The following is a 22594-nucleotide window of genomic DNA, read 5'->3' as shown; positions in this document are numbered from 1 at the left end:
AAACTATTGAACACACACACAAGGACTCTAATTTGGCGAGGGCTGGAGAGATACAATTTGATTGTAATTAGAAAAGGAGACATTAATGATGATGATGATGATGATGATGATGATGCCAATCTGACTGGGTTGCCCCAGTCACTCTGGATGGCTTCCAGCAAAATATATATTTGTGTGTTTGAGTTCAGCCTGTTGGCAATCCCCAGACTCTAGACACTACATTATACCATGTTTCAAAATAGCCAGCACATAGGCTGTATGATATCTACATTTGCCTGTCTGATTATGTGATATGGCTCAATAGTAATTTGATTTCCTTTGAAACAGGAATCCTCCTGAAAAGGATGTTGTGCAATCTGCATACTTAACATTCCTTGGGGCTTGCGCCCCTTAGGCAAAAACAGTTGCATAATTTCATAAAGAGACATTATTTATCAAACACAACACTCTCTCTCATGCCCACCACCTAACCAACATCCTCACCAGTTACATTTGTAAATGATTTAACAATAATGCATGTGTAATTGGTTTCCCCGCTCTCCGTTGCAAGCAGAGACATTTTTCAAGCTTGTGTCATCACAGAGAAGGCTAAGTGTGAATGAAATTAATTTTGGGAAGGCTAAGGGGCTGGCATGGTCTCAGGCAAGACAGAAAACCCGACTTGGTTACAAATCCAATCTTCTCTTTGGTCACCTCCAGGCCATCAGTGTTTTGCAGAAGACATTCTTCAAGCACATACCAGAACAGTGTTTGGGACTTTTTACTTTAGAGAAAATGTAAGTCAGAGATGGAATGATAGAACTTTATAAAATTATGCATAGCATGGAAAAAGTGAATAGAAAAAAGTTTTTCTCCCTCTCTCATAGTACAAGAACTCATGGAAATCCAATGAAACAATGAAATGTTGGGAGATAAAAGAAAGCAATTCTTCATGCACTACATAGCTAAACTATGAAACTTGCTCCCATAGGAGGCAGTGATGGTGATCAACCTAGATGGAAGAATAGAAAAATTCATGAAGGAGAAGTCTATCAATGGCTGCAAGTGACAATGGCTATATTCTGCCCCCACAGTTGGAAAGAGCAATGTTTCTGAATACCATTACTAGGAACCACAGGAGAGGAAAGTGCTCAAATTCTGCTTGCAGGTTTCCCACAGGCATCTGGTTGGCCACTGGGAGAACCAGATGCTGGGCTAGATGGGTCATTGGCTCTTCTTAATTCCCAGAACAGTTGAACAGTCCCCCTTCCCAGGGAGCTCTGGGAATTGTAGCTTTGTGAGGAGAATGGGGTCTCCTAACAGCTCTCAGCACCATTAACAGTTCCCCGGATTCTCAGGGGAAAGTGATGATTATTGAAAATGGTATGATACTGCTTTAAATCCAATGGTACCAAATAGTATGGGAAACAGCTTTACTAGAAAAATTAACCAATAAACTGAAACTGACATGGGGACAAACAAAAGAAGACGCCTTTACCCTGGTATGGCTCCCCTTAATCACATACACAGCCCAACAAGATAAGGACAAAAACAGCATACAAATCAATATGGCTATCCTGATACAAAACACCCACCCACCCCACTCACACATGAAAACAAAGATCACCACGGCCAATCACAAACAAACAACCACACCCTAGGCCAACCCCAACCTCTCTCACCACCAAAGGAACACAAGTGAATAGCAGAGAACCTGCACAAGCGATGCTGACATAAAACCCCACATATATTAAGTATAATAGAAACATTGCCACCCGACCCCACCCCCACTCACCTCCCCCCCACCTCTTTCCCCCTCTTCTTCCTAATGTCTCAACAGATGAAACTGATCTATGAAAAATGTTATGGGGGGGGGGGGAGAGACATTGCACATACTTTTGTAAACCAAGAAAATCTTTAATAAATATACATTTTTTAAAAAAAATGTATGGTGCAGATGGTGTCTAATTTTCTACAGTCCTCCCACTGCCACCACAATCACCAAGGTCATTCACTTGAAGTTCCCCTCTCCACCTATTTGAATACCAAGTAGTTTTGTTCATAGTCAATAAGAAAAACATCAAGAGGGTTGATAGCAAGTATACATTGCCTGCCTGCTTTTTCTTCTTCTCAGCATGCACATCCAAACTTTCATTTACTCTTAATAGCATTAGTATAGATTTTGCACTCTATATGCTTTGACCTGCTCGTTGAAGCAGGAGATGTTTCCGAGCTATAAATCTTTAGCATGGACACAGGTCCCCCCCCTTCTTTTCAAACCAAGTGTAAAGCACACTGCGGCTGCCAACATGCCATACATTTAAAACACATTTTCCCTCTACACACACACACACACACAGAGAGAGAGAGAGAGAGAGAGAGAGAGAGAGAGAGAGAGAGAGAGAGAATATACTGGGAACTGTAGCTTGTTATAAGGGTGCTGGGAATCATAACTCATGTGGGCTAAACTATAGTTTCCAGGATTCTCTTTTGTAGGGAAAATATGCTTTTGACGTGCTTCAAATTTACGGTGTGTGCACAGCCTGTGATTGCAGGGATTAACTTGTGGAATTTGCAACTAAATGTTGCAGTGTGGAGCCTTGCCTGGTCAGGATTCCAGCTACTCCATTCAAACTCCCCTTCTCCCCAATTCTTAACCCTTCCCAAACATTCCATCAGCATTCTCTAGCTACTGAGGATGCTCAGACCTCAGTCAACACCTTATGGATTTCTGCTTTTTTGATTGGGGCTTTATTTCTTATTTGTTTTAAATGGGGGATCTCTGCTAGCAGACTACATGGAATATTTAAAAGGTTTAATAGTCTATATTCCCATGCTATACTGCTGCTTGCTTTTATGACTTTAAAACTCTGCCGCAGAGTGTGCTTTAGCCATGCACTTCTGATTTAGGGATCCAGCCAAATCTTTTATTAAGTACCCCACATGGGTGATCTATACATCTATTTCCTCCCACATTTCTGATATCATGAAATCTTCTGAAATACTACCTGGGGAATACATCCCTAGAGTTTTTATTGGAGGAAAATTGATTGCTTTTGTCTACTTGCTCCTAATGCTGGACTGTAAAATTCAATTACTATACAAATTCAGCTCTGTGTTTATGATGCATTAAATGTCAGGCAAAGAGTTATTCTAATCCTTAGAGAATTCAGAGGTGATCTGTTTGAAAGGAGCACGAATAAAAGAGAAGCCTGGTTAACAAGAAGTGCATCACAAAATTCAGGGAAGTGTGAATTCTAAAGGTATTCCTTTAAAAGTTTTTGTTTAGGGAAGTGGATTCAGCCTAGTGGTCCATTAAGTGAATGGGGAACTGCCCCACCAAACTCAGTCTGCCTTCAGTCAACCCTTGCCCTTCCTTCCTTCTTTCTTACAACTAGGCCAGGGGCGAGTTGACAGTGACTAACCACTCTGAGACCTGTAGATATAGGGCAGTATACAAATTTAATAAATAAAAAGAATCAGTGCCTTTTTTTCTAGGGGGTACTTAAGGCTACGCAGTACTGTCACCCCTTGTTTTTGGTGTTGTTGCTTTGTTAAAAAGTGTGGCACTTACTGTAGCAACTTCATGGTGCTTTTTCTAGAAAAAGAAGCACTGAAAAAAATTGATAAATAAAGCTTCCTTCTCATTAGTCTCATTATTGCCCCTTGTAGTACTCATCGGGGAGGAGGGTGGGGACAAAACTAGAATTTGCTGGCTCTGCCTCCTCCTTCTGTGATCCTCTCTGCCTTATGCCCCCATCAGTCACAAGGGGCACCAGCACCAGCCCTCTCACCACCTTGCTTCGCCCCACTGCAGAACAAATCAAGTGATGGTGCTGATTCCCAGGTCTTAAGAATAAAGGCTTGTCCACACTTCCACTTGCTACCTAGATATGTATCCAAGTGGTTTTGCTCCACTGCTTCCCCCTGGAAAATCTACTCTTTAGTGATAAATTGGAACAAACGTCAGTCTGGAGAAAAGCTGATTGATGTTTGTTTCAATATTCCATGCTAAAGATTGGGCTTTCCTGGGGGAAAATAGCAGGGCAATGACAAGTCTGGATAAGCCCTAAGAACAGTGATGCTGCTGCTGCTGCTGATGATGATGATGATGATGATAAATGATTTTGTTGGTTTTGGTCAGCTGAGTTGTCTTGAGCTAGTTTCTGAGAATATGGGTTTATGGTTCTGTAATTTCAAGACTGAGAATGTGTGCATGGTTTGTGTTTCACATCGGTACATCTCGTCATATTTTGACAATTTTAACGGCCATTGTGGTGCTACTAGGGAAAGAATTTGGGGGCGATGCCTAGGGCCCACTCAGTAGAATGAGCAGGACAGCCTCCAAATGCAGCAGAGGTAGCTCACTCGATTGTGGAGTGATGCAATACACATTATCCTCTAAAGGGAGGGGTTTCATAAGACCAATGAATTATCTCATTATCTACTATCTCCTCCTTTAAACTAGAGATGCCAGGGACTGAACTTTGAACCTTCTGCAAGCAAAGCATGTGTGATGCCACTGACCTGAAGGTCCCTGAGATCAGCAGAAGCTTTGGAAACCAGAGTCTGAATGTACAGGAAGTAAAAGGCACATCTCCATTGATTCTTCTTGGCCAAAGAATCCTCAGGGAAGCACTATTAACATAGAAAATAACTCTCCTGTTACAGCTGCTTGCTTTGGGGTGACAGATGTGGCTAATTCCCTTTCCTCCCAACTGAGAAATCAAAACAATTCATTCCACATTTAGGAAACATTGCACCTGCAAGGATGGACTGCAGCCAGCCAAATTGACCTTTGTGGTCCCTCCATTGATTTCACAGTCCACAGGTTCTTTGATTTGTCTCTGAGATCAGTAAGTCGCAGCCTGGGTAGGTCTCTCGCAACCTCTTGCACCATCAGCCAAGCTCTCTAAACTCTGGATCCTTAACTTCTCCTAGCTATGAAAGAGAATCAGTTTCTTAAGTCTCCAAGCTATGCCCAAGGCTGCCCTGTGAGCTTCAGGGCTGAGCTTCAACCCCAGAACCATCTGACTCTCTGGGGCAAAGTTACCCATGCAGTTCACAACTGACCTAGAAAATGACTTGATCTGAAAGCATCCTCAGGGGGTTCTCCTTTCATGATTCAGTCATTCCTGCTCAGTTGAAAAGCATTCCCCCTTTGCCCCCTTCTGAGAGGCCTGTTTTTTAGGAGTTCATTATAAGTAGCAAGCAGCTTGTGAAGGCAGCTAGACCAACAGCAGAGCCTTAGAAGCCTGTCTTCAAAGAACCCCTCTCCTCAAGGATATCGTGTTTGTTTTGAAAATCGATCTGCTTGGCTCTATCTGCCTGGTAGGGGCTCTAGTTACATCCAATTCACTTCTCTTACTCTGAACCCACCTTAATGATACCTGCAGCCAAGCTGTCTGTAGTTCTAGCACCCATTAAGTGGTTCATCTCCTCCACCTTATTCTGTTATCAATCCTCAGAACTTCACAATGGCCTGCAGTTCCTGCTGAAAGCTGCTTTACTGCTTTGAATGTATAGTACAGATGGGGCCTCACTATTTGCAACCCCCCTACTTGCTCCATGTGTACATAGACCTGCAACTCAGGATAAAACTATGTGAATCTGATTAAGTGCACTGCAGTCCATGAAAGCTATGGTCACAATAAACATGTTTATCTGTAAAGAGCAATAAGACTCTGTTGTTGTTTTAGGTGCAATGGATTAACACAGATACCCCTGATGGGATTGTTACATCTCAGGCCATCTCACAGCTGAGAAGAGCAGAGTTCTCCCTCAATCACCAGCTTACTGGGCATCACCCCAGATGTTTAGGGTTTGAATTTACATGTGAATATTCATTTTTCTGTCCTATAATTATCTTACAAAACTAGAAGCTTAAGCAATCATATGGATGCACAGGTGCAGTTGCTTGTTGTCCTCAGTGAGGCAAACATATTGGACTCTTGCAGAGAGCTATCGATAGGGGGGAGGGGGGACCTCCCTAGTTTCATGATTTGACAACAGAGCACAGAGCAAGTTGTGAGGAGTACAATAAAGCAAAATAAAATATATACCCAAGGTTGGAAAAATAAGCCAAGACATGTGACCCATTTTACAGAAAGAGAAGTAAGAGACTCAGGCTTGGCATTTAGTGCAGAGGTATTGTTGCTTTAAAAAAAAGTATACAGCATCTCTCTCTCTCTCTCTCTCTCTCTCTCTCTCTGTGTGTGTGTGTGTGTATGTGAGTGTGTGAAAGAGAGAGAGAGAGAATTATCAAGATTACAGCAGGTATAAAGGGGAGAGGTAATTCCTTTTCATTGCCACAGACTTCAGAACAGGCAAATTTGTCAATTTCACTTTTTCTCAATTTCTCATTTTTTAACTCTTCAGGTAACATCCCCACATCAGTTGTTATTATTCTTGTTAAAAATGTCCTCAGTTTTGCCAAATATAACTTTTGACCAGAAGATTGTGTATTTCTTTCTGTCTTAGTGGTGTACCTAACTTCTCTTTTATCATTCTTAAGGTTTCTTGGTTCTAGTCCTCATGGTGCCCGAGTCCATTGTACACACTGCTATAAAGCCATCCATAGGAAAGGAAAAGCCAGCTTCCCCATCTTATCTTCCCAGTTACTGTCTTTCATTCCCAACCTCCTGATACGTGGACCTGGAATGTGGTGAGTTTTGATAAGCTGACTCTGCAAGTTGATGCACAAGGAATTTGTTGCCGTCTGCACTTTTGCTAAGAGATTAGGTATATATGCAACAAAATGGGTAAAGCACACAAAGAATGTAAAACTCCAATTTGTTTTTCTTCAGGGAGAAAATCAAAATCTGCAGGGCTAATAATTAAGATCTTTCTAATAGCTCTGAGGCTTTGGAGCAAAAAAAAAAGTGTTCTTCACCTCGCTTGCTCTGGAGCGCTGCTGTTGATGTTTTAATCAAGTTCAGAGAGTTGAAAACAAGGTGGCATGCCAAGGTTTGAAGAACGGGTATTTGAGCTAATCCTTGTCAGCTTTTTCAAACATAAATCTGCCCTTTGACAAAAGCTGGCTTTCCTGCTTGCCTCTCATTGCCCCCAGCCTTTGTGCCCAGGCGCATGAGATACTGAGCAATGCAAATCAGAAAGCAGCATTGGCAAAATTCGGAATTGGGAGCCTTGTTGAATAAATGTGGACTTTTAGAAGACACGTGAAGGCAGCCCTGTTTAGGGAAGTTTTTAATGTTTGAAGTTTAATTTTGTTTTTAATGTTCTGTTGAAAGCCGCCCAGAGCGGCTGGGGAAACCCAGCCAGGTGGGCAGGGTATTATTATTAATGTGGCCATATCTCCTGCTTTGCACAGTGCAGTCCTCTGTTTCAAGGTATCCTTTGTCTGTAGGGTTGACTGGTTCAAATCCAGTTTAAAGGCAAAGAACCCTAAGGAGAACCTCAAAGCTGCCCATCCACAATTGGCACCTGCACAGCAGATTGTGCAGGCAGACAAGCCACTTGCTTAGAGGTTCCCTAATGTAGTAAGATGTATTGCATTTAAATTTATAATAATTATTTCTAAATTTACTGGAAACTACAGGAGGGGAGATTACTGTTGCACTCAGGTTCCTGCTTGCAGGGTTCCCACAGGCATCTGGTTGGCTGATGTGGGAATAGTCTGCAAGACCAGATGGGCCATTGGCCTGATATAGCAGGTTCTCCTTGTGTTTGCATGTTCTTAAGACTTCCTGCAAACACTATGCACTTCAAGGTGTGAGTTACATAGGCTGCAATCCTGTATACTAGGGATGAGGAACCTGTGGCCTTCCAAATGTTACTGGCCTCCAGTTCCCACCACCCCTGACTACCGGCCACGGGCTGGGGATGATGGGAGTTGAAGTCCAACAGCAGGTTCCTGCTTGGATATACACTTATCTGGCAGGAAGTCCCAAGAGAGTAGAAAGCACAGTCACCCAAAAGATTGCACTGTAAATCAGAGGTGTAGTGGGCCAGGTTTGTGAGGGAACTGAAGACTCATTACTCCTTCTACAGCATGGCCCAGAGCTTTCCAAGCAGCATGAAAGGGGAGCTTTTCAGCCATTCTCACCCTTTGTGCTGATTGGAACTAGTCAGGGTGAAAGGAGGTGAGTCAACCACTGAGGATTGACTCCTAGCGTCACTCTGGAGAAGGTGCATGAGAGCAACAATGAGAAGGAGTTGTTCTCTGTGCTCCAAAGCTAAACATTTAGGAGCACCAGAAACACTTGGTGCTTCAGTTTCAAGAGAATGGTGTGCAAGTTCTGTTATGTACAATGCAGCTTCAAGGAAAACACAAATTAAGTCACTCCAAAAGGAATATATTGGAGCACTCCAAATCATTTGCCCATGTATGTGAACAGAAAGCAGAAGATCTGGTTGGAAGGCAGAACATGGAGATCGGCACTGATCATTGCAAGGCATCCCTAATTATTATTATTGTATAATTATAGGATTATTATATGCTCTTTGAAGGGGGTTTGGCTGTGAGGGGGCAGCTATGAGGGGGCATAGCTGTGCTTACTATGAAGGCACCCTGCACTTCTGAATTTGCCACTACACTACTGCCATTAACCAACAAGAAATCCATGTGTTAGAGATCTGAAGAAAGCTAAGCCTCAAATACCTCACCACAACAGATATGGTGTATGACCTTGAAATGTTTTTCAGATCACTGTAATTCTACCGAGTTCACAGTTCTGTAAACTTTGAAGATGAATGAGAAGGGGAAAGATGCACATCAGCTCAAATGAGGAAAAAAATGGAAACGATAATTGAAAATTAAATGAACTGGAAAAGAAGAACAGATGACTAGTTGGGGAGGGGGCAGGAATGAAAAGCAATAAAAGAAACTTGGGGGTTAAAATGCCAAAGGATCAAAACAAACAGAAAAAGAAATATGGAGAATCAAACAAAAAACCAGGAGAACCAAGGGGGGAAATATCCGCTTAAGAGGAGGGGAAAATCAAAACCAATTCTGCTATAATTATATCTATTGATAGAAAGTTATAGCGAATTACAAGTTAGGCTGCATTAACATGGCAATTTATTCAATTTCCCTGACATTTCTCTAACCGTTAATTTCCACAGTATATCTGGGCTTTCACATGATGTAAAGGCCACTTCTGGATAACTAATGAAACATAGTTCATGTTTAGTGCTCATTTCCATGTCATTTGATTCCAAAAAAAAAAATCTTTTTGCAGCCCTCTTAACCTGAAAAATTGGAGGATTGAAGTGAAGAAAATTGGGGTGATATACCAGCATACAGTCCTTCATGTTGTTGTTAGGGGAAAACAGAGGCACACATGTAAAGAAAGGGTGGGGTAATTGTCCAATGACATTTGTTGTGTCACACCACGCCCACTGTTGTAAATGAAATTGCACATGACATGCCAGTATATTGGTCAAAAACCCACAGCTGCATAACACAGCAGGTAGTGCAGTGTGGAAGGAACATAAGAGTTTGGATTTGGATTTGATACCCCACTTTATCACTACCCTAAGGAGTCTCAAAGAGGCTAACATTCTCCTTTCCCTTCCTCCCCCACAACAAACACTCTGTGAGGTGAGCGGGGCTGAGAGACTTCAGAGAAGTGTATCTAGCCCAAGGTCACCCAGCAGCTGCAGGTGGAGGAGCAGGGAATCGAACCCGGTTCCCCAGATTACGAGTCTACCACTCTTAACCACTACACCACACTGGCTCGAAATGAGATAGAAGCACTAGGGCCACATTCACATCATACATTTAAAACAGTAGCACACCACTTTAAACAGTCATGGCTTCCCCCCAAAGAATTCTGGGAGCTGTAGTTTGTGTTGTGCTGAGAGTTGTTAGGAGGCCTATTTCCCTACAATTTGCAGAGTGGTTTAAAAAACAATCCCTTTTTACAGGAAACTCAGAGATTTATGGCTCTGGCAGGAGAGGAGGGGCCTCCTAACAACTCCCAGCACCCTTAGCAAACTACAGTTTGTTAATCTGAAAATGAGCTTTCAGAAGGGAGAACCCTCATTGATGCATATTTTGTATTCATTCTAGGAGTCCGATTCGAAACGCTGCCCATTGCAACTTTGTACGTGGCAAAGACTAAAGTGAGATTGCAGCTATGGGTTGTTGTTTATAAAAAATGCAATTGGCCCTACATGTAAGGAAGATCTCTTTCTTCACTAACAAGAGTAAAGCTCTCCAGAGCAGAGCGGTGCAGGACATCTAAATATTTTATACCATGAATATTTAATACTTGGAAGATTACCCCTGAATTTAAGATGGCTAAAAAAAGAAGTCATCTTTTTTTTGCTGCCACCCCTTAAACTGTGGAGGCATCAGGATTCCACGATAACAGATTACTTGAGAAAATCATTTGTGTTGATGGAGGGTGTGTTTTTTAATAGTGAAATTAAAAGAACTTTGTTTTTAATACATGTTTCAGTTGACACTTCAGACCAGTTGTTTTAGAACTCTAGATCCTGAAACTCCTTGTAGTTTCATCAGGAGTTTCAGCAGAAGAAATTCAGAACGGCAAACAAATTCCCCTGAAAGACAGATTGCTCAACACTGCCATAGAAAGTAGCCTTATACTGAGAGGGATCACTGGTTCATCTGGTCAAGCCTGGACAGGAAATGGCATGGAAAGAACTCTCAATCAGGTTACCTGAAAGACCATTTCCCCCTCCATTTCCTGGTAAGGGCACTGAAATCAACAAATGGAATCTGGTTAGTCTTACCACAGCCCAATGATCAGCTTGTGGTGATGTGGAGGTGGTTTTTTCCACTGGTGACACCAGTGTTATGGAATACGCTCCCTGCTGAAATATGAGAAGCTTCATCTATGTTGGTATGCCGTTGGCTTTCGATGATTCACCTGTTTTCATTGGCCCTTCCTCAACCTGTCTCCTGTTTTAGCTGCTGTGCTGCCCTAATGGGATTGTTTTACTGTATAGTGTAATCACGTATGTTTGTATCTTGTAATGCTTCATAATTGGTTTCTATACTTTGTAAACCACCTAGAAGCCTATATTGGCATTAGGTGGTATGTAAATTAAGAAATGATCATAAAATAAACCATGTCTCAGATTCCACGACACAAGAAAGGTAGGATATAAATATATGAAAATACAAATATAAAACAGTACTTCCTCCCCCTGCAGACTTCTAGTACTCTGAATTATAACCTCTTTTATTTATTGAAGTTGGCTTTCTAGATATACTACGCTGGACAGATCACTGTTCTATTTGATAAAATGAAGGAAACTAACCCTTCCTAACTCATCTTCGTTTCCAGTACAGGCATCTCATGATTCTCTGCCATCCATAATTAAAATGCAATAGCCTTCCTTTCATTAATAGGTAGGAAAGAGACACAGAATGCCTTTGTACCTGCCTGTAATGTAATCAGTTCAAAGTCTTGAGTAGACAGCATTGGTTTCTTGGCTGTTACTGGGCCCAATTTACAGCACTGGTTTTAAAGAAAGCCAGTGTGGTGTATTGTAGTGGTTAGAGTGTATGACAAGGACTTGGGAGACTGATCTGTGTTAGGTAATTAAAAAGGTAATCAATAATCAAATAGAAGGAAGGAAGGAAGGAAGGAAGGAAGGAAGGAAGGAAGGAAGGAAGGAAGGAAGGAAGGAAGGAAGGAAGGATAGATACTTTGTGGAATATTATGTGTTGTTGTGTTGCCGTTGACTTTACATAGTTTTTGGTCTCATGGTTATATGACTTATTTTCTTTTTGTTTTTCTTATTGTAAGCCACCTGGAAAACTATGTTATGAGTGGCATAGATAGATAGATGATAGATAGATAGATACAGACAGACAGACAGACAGACATTAGTCTGCTAATGGTTACTCATTGCAAAATACTTGGTGTTACCTGTCTGTTTTATAGGAGAGAGGAGCAAAGCAAATTGCACCTTTGGCCTTTGCAATAGCACTTCCTCTCCTCTGATCAAAGTCACAGATCCTTTTCATGGGTGGCATAATTTCCCCCAACTTTCCCAAGTCCCACTTGAAACTTCAGTTGAGAGACTTTCCTGCTGTCCTGGCTGGCGGTGACTTTTATTTCTTGGCCATTTTCTCCCTTCCAATAGAGGTGACAAACAGCAGCACTGGAATAGCCTGACCTCCTTTCCAATGAAATGCCAGTTGCCCAAGCAGGCTGATAGGCCCCAGGGGTCCTACCACTGGCACTTTCTATTGTAGACCTAAAGGAGATATATAGCAGGAGCATTAGGAACAGCCATCTGTTCCCTGTACACAGCGGTGGTGATTTGGAACCTAAGCCAACTTCGCTTAAGGAAGACATGGAACAAGTAGCTCATCAATAAGAGATGGGGCTGAGTAAAGAGAAGGGACTAGGTAGGATGCTTGAATCACTCAGGTGGTTTGTGATACACTGATGCAACATATTGTTGCTCTGTTTTATTGCTCTCTGACAATGTTGATGATTACTGCTGCTTACTATGATTGCTTTGTTGCTATTACTGCTGCTACTAGCACTATTATTATTATTATTATTATTATTATTATTATTATTATTATTATATTTGAAAAGAAACCAGAGTTGTTGTTGTTGTTGTTGTTGTTGTTGTTGTTGTTGTTGTTGTTGTTGTTGTATTGAATGAATACCCTGCCCTCCCAAACGAGTCCAAGGTGACAAACGCATTAAGAACAATACAATCCTTTTCAAAGCATTCTAAAAGCAATTTTAGTTAAAACATTCTGAAAACAGTGAAAAACATTCTCTCATCCCGTGATCTCAGGGTTGCCAGGAACACTGCTCTTAAGCCGTCAAGCAATTGGCAGACAAGAATACAACTTCCATCACCCTTACCAATTGCCATGCTGGCTGAGGCTCATGGGAGCTGAAGTCCAAAAATGTCTGGAGCGACACAGGTTTGCCACCCTCTGCTATTAGGTATAAAACAGCAATGGGGAACCTGGTGCCTTCCAGATCACTTGAACTACAACTCCCATCATTCCTGACCATTGGCTAAGTTGGATGGGGATGATGGGATTTGGAGTTCAACAACATTTGGAGGGCCACTGGCTCCCCACATGACAAGACAATGTCCACTGACCCAATCAGGGGTGGGCAGCAGTTGTGGTCCATCGCAACAGGCTCCAAGACTCTGGGAGCAACGTTTATTCAGGCAGCTGGTGGTTGGAGAAATCCCTGGGCCAGCCACATGGCGCATTGGAAGTTCCCGCTGGTCAGCAATTTGAATTCTGGCCAATCCAGGCAGTCCTAGGGGCGGGGCCTGGGGGTGGACTGGGACATACCTGTCTTTGCTGTAGTCTGCTCCCAGCCCTTAAAAACTGCCACAGTGGGCTTTGCTCCCTGGAGTGGGGTCACTGTGAGTGGGATCGCAGCCAGTTAACTCTAAGATCCAAAGAGCCATTTAGTGTTGCATGTGTTCTGATGGAATTTCCCAAGGCTCTTACTTGAAAATACATCCTCCTGCTTCTAGAGTGAAGGGAAGGGCTCAGTGGCAGAGCATCTGCTTGGCATGCAGAAGGTCTTGGGTTCAATTCCTGGCATCTCCAGGTAGGGCTTGGAATCTCCCCTGTGAAACCCTGTGCTGAGCCTGGTGGATCAAGGGGTCTAACTTGGTATAAGGCATGTGGTTCTTTTGGTGAGGGTCAAAAGTGCAATTAACAGGCTCCACCATCCATGCCAAAGCCCCAATGTCTGTATGCTTGATACACACAAGACGTTTTAGCTGCTGTCCTGTGCTCAGGGCTCTCTCTCTCTCTCTTTTATGTAACTTTTTCTCAGTGGTGAGCAGAGCATCTGTTATGGGGACACATGGCTGCCCCTGGCAATGCTTTGCATCCACATATTAGCAGCAGCATAAAACATTTATGGTCAACACTTTGCTTTTTTAGATGGCTCTTAGCAGAGCTGCCACATTGCCATTAATTTTTCTGCTCCCGCCCCACCGCCCCAACTCTGCTTTCATTTGTCTTGATGAAATGTGAAGCTGTTGCTATGCTTTGCTGTAATCCTCTTACACTCTGTGTGTGTGTGTGTGTGTGTGTGTGTGAGAGAGAGAGAGAGAGAGAGAGAGAGAGAGAGAGAGAGAGAGAGAGACCCCAATGGGGAAATTCCACGTTTTTTGTTTCGTCTGTCTGTCTGTGTGTTTTTTGCTGTGTGTGTGTGTGTGTGTGTGTGTGTGTACATACACACATACACCCAATATGCTTCTGCAGTAAAGGAAAAGATTTTCAGCCTTACAGCTTTGGCACTTTAAGGCTCTTGGGTGTTCTTGAGGCTAAGAAGTGCTGAGAAATCTCGACCAATCCTCTGGAACAAACTTGCAGTACTGCAAAATGCATCTGTGAAACATTATTTATTTGCTGGTGTGTTCTCTCAGTTCATACCCATTCCCTTTCAGACACAACAGGGCCCTTATGGCTGGTGGCTTATAACACTCTTCGCAAACAGCCTCTCCAGATGTCCTTGTAATTGCGTGTTCTTGTGGATTTGGGCTTGCGGTGATATTAGGGCATTTATTTGTGATCCTGCGTTCAGTACTGTTTGTGCCTGCAAAGGTTTTGTGGCGACCATACTGCTTCATTTCTGATCAGTCCTCATGCCATAGCTTCCTGCAGAAATTCTGTCACTTTTCATTCCCCAAATGTTCTGGTGTGTTTGTGTGTGTTCTGTTTTGGTTGTGCCATGTGGCACAAGGACCCTTCCAGGCAGCAAAAATGCTATAATGTTGGGGAAGCATTGCAGAACTACTAATAAAGTGGAATGATGTATTGTTTGTCCAGTATAGCTCTACCACTGATGCTTTATTATTGCATCAATGGCATGTTCCAGAATATACACCCCTCCCCACAAAAAACCTCAGCAGCCTGGAGAGTCCGTAAATCATTAAAATCCTGCTCAACAACTCCCATAAATTCAACAGGTATGTATGGTCACACAGACAGTGCAAGGTAAATAAATCTCCATCACAGTAATTAAAAGCATGAAGCCTAACAGGTTGGGGGAGGGGAGCGGGGGAGAGAGGGAAAGGTGACAACCTTAAATAGTATCCAGGGGAAGAAAAACAGGGCAAGCAAAATGTTCTAGCCTCTAATCTTGCAAATCAAACCCAATAATCTTCTTAGCTGTTCAGCAGATCTATTTTAAATGATCCCCCACTCCTCCCAGCTGCCCCAGCCACCTGATCTCTGACTCCAGATGTGAAGCTATTGGCTAATACAGCACTTCCAGGAAGGTTTTATAATCCAGATCTAGGCACGATATAGTTCCCTCTCATTATTACATAAATGAGATGGGAGCAACCTCCTTTGGCCACTTGGCACCACATCCGGCAAAGAAAACTGCTGTTTTCCCAATCATCAACATTTATTCAAACTTTCTAAAAGATTTGTAGGGCTGAATCCTGTCAGAAAAGCACCTCTGTCTTGAGCTGTGAGCCTTGCATCAGAACTGCTTAGTGGGTTGGCATCCTGCTGTGGTTACCCAGTGGCAGCAAACACACTCTCCGCATGCTCAGAGTTATTCTCATCTTTATTTCACATTAGATGAATAGCTCAGTTGTGAGATGATTCCTAACCTCAGTAAATATACTGTTGAAATCAAGGCAGCTAAAGATCAGTGCTTTGAGCTGTTTTGGAGATATATTCTCTGAGAGATATATTCTCAAACCTTATTGGGATTTTCTTCCATACCTTTGAAATGAACCGTGAGATTTATTGTTTCAACTGAGACCACACAATTTCTGCTATTTATAGGTAAAGGTTGGAATCCTATGCTTATCTGGGAATAATAATCCACACTTCACTTAATGGGACTTACTTCTGGGGAGACATGCACAGGAATGTACTCCAAGGTTGCTTAGAACCCACTAGTATGAAAGAGAGATTTTATTTTATATATATTAATGGGGTGGGGAAAAATATTTTTCTGGGCAAAAATTGTTGGACTACAGCTCCCCTATTCTCAGATGACCAGCCAGGCAAATTGGGACCAACATGAGCTGGAATCTAGCAGCATCTGGAGGGCTACATGTTCCCCACCCCTGATTTGAAAGGACAGTCTAAAATAATAATAAAAAATAGTACAATCATAGCAGGTTCACAAAAAGGACAGCTAATAAACCCCACCCCATTTACTCATTAATCTGAATGACTTTTTATTTTTATTTTTTAAAAAACCTTTTTGTTGAATTTTTTTGTCAAAGGTACAGAACTCCATGCTTTCCCATGTTGGGTTGATGCCTGTTCTGGATTGTATTAATCCCACGTGAATAACTGTCAGAATAAACAATTATGAAACGCAGTGAGAGATTACAGCCCTGGCTTACTGAAGCTGGCTTGGGAAGTGTGGACAGCAGACGCTACAACACCTGTTGTTGTGGTGGTGTGGTCTGAACATGAGATTCTTGGCAAGAGCATCCATCCCTAATGGACCAGTTCATTCCATTGCTAGGTAATCTGCTTTTTTCTTTCAGAGAGGGGAGATTAGGGAAAAGGTTGCAAACAGCTGTTGCAGCACCAGCTGGGGTGGCTTTTCCAAATTACTACACACCCACCAGGATGGAGGGCAGCAGCCCACACACCCATCTGTCTGGAGTGATGTCACAAGTTCCCACCCACACAGACGAAGAAGAAAATCTCTGTCGTTTTGCGCTAGGCATATATTCCCTTCCACAGGACTGCCAATCCAGCCTTGGCTGACCCCTTAATTATTGCTAGTCTGTCTGTCTGTCTGTCTGTCTGTCTTCCTTCCTTATTAAAGTTTTCTTGGTTCACAAAGGTATGCGCAATGTCTCTTTTTTCAATTTACATTTTCCATAGGTCAGTTTCACTTCTTGAGACATTAGGATTGCATTAGGAAGAAAAGAGGGGGAAGGGATGGAGGGAGCCATGGTGGGTGGGGTCGGGAGGCAATGCTTCTATTTTACATAATGTATGTGTGGGGTTTTGTGTTAGCCTCACTTGTGCGGGTTCTCTTTACTATTCACTTGTGTTCCTTTGGTGGTGAGAGAAGTTAGGATTGGCCTAGGGAGTGGTTGCTTGTTTGTGATTGGCTGTGCTGTGGCAAACTTTGTTTTCGTGTGTGAGTGGGGAGGGTGGGTGTTTTTGGATCAGGTTAGCCATATTGATTTGTATGCTGTTGGTAGATTCTTGTCATTGTCTTGTTGGACTGCGTATGTGATAAAGGGGAGCCATACCAGGGTGAAGGCATCTTCTTCTATTTGTCCCCATGAGTTTGACCAAACTGCAGGAGGTAGTGGAAGACAGGAGTGTTTGGCGTGCTCTGGTCCATGGGGGTCAGGAAGAGTCAGACATGACTAAACGACTAAAACAACAACAACAGTTTCAGTTTATTGGTTAATTTTTCTAGTAGTGCTCTTTCCCATACTATTTAGTCGGACATGACTAAACGACTAAACAACAACAACAGTTTCAGTTTATTGGTTAATTTTTCTAGTAGTGCTCTTTCCCATACTATTTGGTACCATTGGTCCATGCTTACTCCTGACAGGTCTCTTCAGTGTCTGGTTATGATGTTTCTGGTTGCTAAGAGTAGGTGGGTTATGAGTTCTTTGCGATGTGAGTGGGCATTATTGTCTTGGAAGATGTTTAGTAGGGCCAATTCTGGGTTATTTCTAATATTTGCTTAGTTATTTTACATATTTCTCATATGGCAGTTGTCCAGAACAGTTGAATTTGGGGGCATTCCCACCACATGTGGAGGTATGTGCCTGTGGAGGTGCACCCTCTCCAGCATTTTGGTGAGGTTACAGGCATATTAGCGCTAATTTCCTTCGTGTTAGGTATTACCTGTAGGTGAGTTTCCAAGTGAGTTCTTTCCTTTTCATTGATATGGATTTAAAGGGGGGTTTAGACCACATTCTGGTCCACTGAATGCCCCCAAATTAACTAGGTGTCGCCATTTGAGATGGCAGTTCTGCTACATCACACTTGCTTGTTCAGAAATAATCTCACTGAGAACTTCTCCTAACAGTTGCCAGCATTTTTACTATTTTACTTTTCCCTGCTCCTACGTCTCTGAAATCACCTTCATCTGTAGAAGTTAACAGGTGGTGAATGCTTCTTTCTCTTTGCCATGGAAAACTTTGCTTGCTCATTTCTGCAGGGCCAACTGCTGTGAAAGGCAGAGCAGGACTGGCCGATCGTTTTCTGGTCAGTTGGCAATCCCCTCTCCTGCCAATAAGAAGATACCAGTCATAGATCTGAAGGCAGCAATGTCACTGCTGTAAATCTGGGGCAATCTTCATTTAGGGAGCTTGTAGTCTAGAGGAATTTCTTTTGTTACATAACATGATTTGTAAGCCAGGCTTTGCTTTGCGGCCTCGGGCTTTCTCCTCTATTGCTTTAATAACATTTGTATTCCTGATATGAAACTCTTTGATCAAAGATAGGGCATCCTGGAGCAGTATGCCTCAGAGACCCTATCTGCACTATACATTTAAAGCATGATCATACCACTTTGAACTGCCTTGGCTTCCCTTGTAGAATTCTGGGAAGTGCAATTAAAGGATGATCAGTTGTTAGGAGACCACTGTTCATGTCATAAGGCTACAATTCCCAGTGTGGCTCAACAACCAGTGCCTCTTCCCAATGAACTCTGGGAACTGAAGGGTGGTCTAAAAGTCTGTGGTTTAACCCACAGAGCCACCTGTGTCCCACACAGAGCCTAGGACTTGCCAATCAGAAGGTCAGCGGTTTGAATCCCCGCGACGGGGTGAGCTCCCGTTGCTCGGTCCCTGCTCCTGCCAACCTAGCAGTTCAAAAGCACATCAACGTGCAAGTAGATAAATAGGTACCGCACCAGTGGAAAGGTAAACGGTGTTTCCGTGTGCTCCTCTGGTTCACCAGAGTCATGCTGGCCACATGAACGCCGGCTCCCTTGGCCAATAAAGTGAGATGAGTGCCACAACCCCAGAGTCGGCCACGACTGGACCTAATGGTCAGGGGTCCCTTTACCTTTACTAAAAGTCTAACAAATTGCTTAAAGATAATAGACTCATCCACAGCCCCACTTCCCATTTGAAAGTGGCAGTGTTTATGGCAAGGCTATAATACATAATTGAAGGGAGGAGGTCTACTTTCTATAGAGCAAGCACCTTCTAGCTGTCATTGTTGATCATCAGCTTCATTCCACTGGAAACAGGAAGTATCAATCCAATTGTGCTGAGATGGAGACTCCTTTGCAAAAGGTGGGCTCCCCAAAACCACCAGGTACTCTGTATTTTAAAACTTGAACTTTCCCCAGAAGGTAACCGTTTGTCACCAATGATCACAGTTTGTCTTTTTGTGCTGGGATCTAATGCACTTAGAACGATGCAGAGCTGTTTAATAATGAATCTCCTTAATTCCCATATGCTCAGAGGCAAATGCTTTGACAACAGCAAGGCCAGTTCCTCAAATGACCCCCAGCTAGGGGTGTGGGTGCAACATCTAACCCTGAAAAAGTAATAGCCTTCAAAATTCTCTGTTCTCCAAGATTTTGCGGTGCCCTTTCCAAAAAGAAAAAGGGTACACGAATGCATGTATTAGAGGAAAGTGTGTATATACTGACAAAAATAATGTGCAAAAATAATGAAAATGGGCAGATCGCTTGCAAAATTGTATGTTAGGAAAGCTGCATATGCAAAATGTAAATAATAGGGGAATGTAAGAAGAGCCTTTTCTGGATCAGGCCAAGGTCTTGTCTAGCATCCTGTTCTCACAAGATGTCTGTGGGAAAGCAGCAAGCAGGATTAAAGAACAAGAGCACTCACCCCTAATGTGGTCTCCAGTGGTTTGTTTGCAGAAGCATTCCTGCCTCTGACTGTGGAGACAGAACAAAGCCATCATGGCTAGTAGCCATTGATTGCCCTCTCCTCCATGAGTTTGTCCAGTTCTCTTTTAAAGCCATCCATGTTGGTGTCCATCGCTCCTCCTGTGGAAGTGAGTTCAGCAGTTTAACTGTGCACCGCGTGAAGAAGTCCTTTCGTTTATCTGTCCTGAATTTTCCAAAATTCAGCTTCACTGGATGCCCATGAATTCTTTTGTTATGAGAGAGGAGGGGAAACCGTTTCTCTATGAGAAAAAATTAGAAACACTGAGAAACCAAAATAGACATATTCATCCCTTCTTAAATCCCCACCATCACTCCAAAGGGAATGTATATATTATGAATCACAACACACCCTTCTCCTTCAAGTGGCTGTACCATCTCCAGATCTGGCCACTCTGCAGCTTCCTGCACATAGGATCACCTAGTCTAGACTGCCTGTGAGCCAAGCTGTGAAATCAGAGTAAAAGAGTCCCACAGCTGGAATATGCATGGCTCAATCCCTGCTATTCTTGCTAAAGAAGTTGGACAGCTGACGAGTAGACGCCACTGGTGGCTAGATAGACCTATGGTCTACAAGATAGCTTTCTACATCATTGGAGCTTCATTCCAGTTTCTTGTGTTCGTTTTAAGTTAAGTGTAGCTCAGTTTTGCATTCAGAAGGACCTGGGTTCAATCCCTGGCTGGTGGATACTTGTGTCTGAAACCCTGGAGAGCTGCTGCCAGTCAGTGTGTGTCTTGTACAGTAGTGGAGAAAGGGGTGTGTGGTGGTCCGCCCTGGGTGTCATCCCTGAGGGGGGATGACAAAACCTCCCCTGAGTGGATTGCCGCCATGCCAATAGGGACGTCCATAGGGATACGGCCATGACACCTCAGCCACTCTACAGCAGACGGTCCTAGCTGTAATATGTGCCGTGCGTGCCATGTCCCTAGGAGAAGCTGCACGTGCCGCGTCCCTAAGGGCGGTTCACACTGACCCTCAGGGCACCGCCCCTGGTGCCTGAGAGACTTCCTCCACCCCTGGTCCTGTAAACACAGAAACAAAGAAAATAATTCTGGAGTAAATTAAATATTGTCAGCTGTAATGCAGAACCTGGACAGGAAAGTTCCCACTTGTCTGAAGAAGAACAAAGGTAGCCACATACTCGTTCCTTTGTTCTCAGATTATAGCCCCAAGGTTACCTCTCTCATCTTGAAGTCCAAGAGCTCAAGAAGTTAAACAGGGAGAGTCTGAAGGTCTTAACTCTTTGTCTGTTTTAACCCATGAAAAACCCCTCTTCTACAAGCTAAGTTGCACCCCAAATTCCAACGTGTTGCCATCACACCTATCAGAAGCATAGTTTGCTCAAAATTCATCAATATCTGTTGGAATCCGTCAAAATATAGGATCGTGCTTCTGAAACCAGGACAGATTCAGGTCACCTACATGTACTCTCAGTTGTTCAGGGGTGACCCTAAGCTCACCCTTTTATAGGGCTTTTAAAGGAAAGAAGCCACAGTTATGTGCCACTGTGTTTCCAAGAAAATCAGTTACGGTTATATTCACGTCTGATGGAGGAGAGCCATTGGGTGGTATTCACTGCTAGAGTAGACCTGCTTAAGTTCAGTGACATGAGAAATTTAGGGCCATTCATTTCAGTGGGTCTGCTTTGAGCAGGACTTAGTTTGATACAATACACTAAATTCAAATTTAAAGCTAACCGATGAAAGAAGAGCAGCACATACAAAACAGTTTGGTTCTGTTTTTAAACCAGTAACTCAAAAACACATTTATATACTCTCTGCCTCTCTTTTCTTTGCTGCCCTCGTTGATATCTGGGGACCAATTTTTCCCCATTTTGTCAAATTGTTTTCTAATGCTTCTTATGGCTCCTGAGTAGATTATGGCTTTGAGCTTGGGAAATCTCTTTCAGAGCTCTCCGCGCGCCTGACATGGACTCAGTCAATTTAATCAGAATCTGTTTTCTTCTTTCTCCCCCTCCCCCCCCCCCAGCAACTATCTCCATTCACACACTCTTCTCCCAGAAGTGGTTCGCTGCCCCCTTGCCCTGCACTGTATCTTTAAGGAGAAAAGTTATGTGATGTATCCTTGGAAAGTGGCAGGTGGCACGGGTGGTGCTGTGGTCTAAACCACTGAGCCTCTTGGGCTTGCTAATCAGAAGGTCGGCAGTTCGAATCCACACAACAGAGTGAGCTCCTGTTGTTCTGTCCCAGCCCCTGCCAACCTAGCAGTTTGAAAGCATACCAGTGCAAGTAGATTAATAGGTACCACTGTGGCGGGAAGGTAAATGGCATTTCTGTGTGCTCTGGTTTCAGTCATGGTGTTCTGTTGCACCAAAAGCGCTTTAGTCATGCTGGCTACATCACCCAGAAAGCTGTCTGCAGATGAATGCCCGCTCCCTCGGCCTGAAAGCAAGATGAGCACCACACCCCATAGTCAAATTAAACTGGACTTAACTGTCCAGGGGTTCTTTACCTTTACCTTGGAAGGTTATCAACAAAGTGACAAAATTCCCACTAGTCTGGAAAAAGAACAAGGAAGAATTTCAATTCAGTTCACACTGAAAGCAAACCTCCCTAATTCACACTTTCTGGAAGAATGCACAAACCAGAATACAGCCTTTTCCCAAAATTTGCTCTTCTTTTAATTTTGCTATGCAGTTCTCCCACCAAATAAAATGTGCATACAAGTTCATAGTTCCAGTGAAAATAAGGGGAACTCAGATCAGTTGAAAAACTGTTGGATGAATTAAGAAAAATGAAATTCGGATCTAATCAATGGAGTCATTTGTTTTGAT

Source organism: Podarcis melisellensis, assembly GCF_964234715.1.
Source record: "Podarcis melisellensis genome assembly, chromosome: 8".
In the NCBI taxonomy this organism is placed as follows: domain Eukaryota; kingdom Metazoa; phylum Chordata; class Lepidosauria; order Squamata; family Lacertidae; genus Podarcis; species Podarcis melisellensis.
This window is presented reverse-complemented; position numbering follows the sequence as displayed.